Source organism: Arachis stenosperma, chromosome 2, assembly GCF_014773155.1.
Source record: "Arachis stenosperma cultivar V10309 chromosome 2, arast.V10309.gnm1.PFL2, whole genome shotgun sequence".
NCBI classification, from domain to species: Eukaryota; Viridiplantae; Streptophyta; class Magnoliopsida; order Fabales; family Fabaceae; genus Arachis; species Arachis stenosperma.
The window spans coordinates 84,980,597-84,981,388 of NC_080378.1; the positions used below are offsets into that span (position 1 = coordinate 84,980,597).

The 792-nt window shown below is 41.9% G+C and overlaps 1 non-coding gene across 1 annotated transcript; it reads right to left on the reverse strand.

Moving 5' to 3' along the window:
* Positions 1 to 417: 417 nt before the first annotated feature.
* On the reverse strand, positions 418 to 525 carry LOC130964769 (small nucleolar RNA R71). The gene has a single exon (XR_009080843.1). It is a non-coding gene; the product is annotated as a small nucleolar RNA R71 (small nucleolar RNA).
* Positions 526 to 792: the final 267 nt, after the last annotated feature.

Consider the following 792-nt stretch of genomic DNA (forward strand, 5'->3'; position numbering starts at 1 on the left):
GAAGAAGAAGACATGGCAGCCGAAAACAACAATAATGCAAACAATGCAAGGAAGGTGCTGGGTGACTTTACTGCACCTACTCCTGATTTTTATGGGAGAAGCATCTCTATCCCTGCCATTGGAGCAAACAACTTTGAGCTTAAGCCTCAATTAGTTTCTCTAATGCAACAGAATTGCAAGTTCCATGGACTTCCAATGGAAGATCCTCATCAGTTCTTAGCTGAATTCTTGCAAATCTGTGACACAGTCAAGACTAATGGGGTTGACCCTGAGGTCTATAGACTGATGCTATTCCCTTTTGCTGTAAGAGACAGAGCTAGAATATGGTTGGACTCTCAACCTAAAGAAAGCCTGGACTCTTGGGAAAAGCTAGTCAATGCCTTCTTGGCAAAGTTCTTTCCACCCCAAAGATGGAGTAAGCTTAGAGTGGAAGTCCAAACCTTCAGACAGAAGGATGGAGAATCCCTCTATGAAGCTTGGGAAAGATACAAACAATTAATCAGAAAATGTCCTTCTGACATGCTTTCTGAATGGAGCATCATAGGTATTTTCTATGATGGTCTCTCTGAACTGTCCAAGATGTCTTTGGATAGCTCTGCTGGAGGATCTCTTCATCTAAAGAAGACGCCTACAGAGGCTCAAGAGCTCATTGAAATGGTTGCAAATAACCAATTCATGTACACTTCTGAAAGGAATCCTGTGAACAATGGGACAAGTCAGAAGAAAGGAGTTCTTGAGATTGATGCTCTGAATGCCATATTGGCTCAGAACAAAATATTGACTCAACAAGTC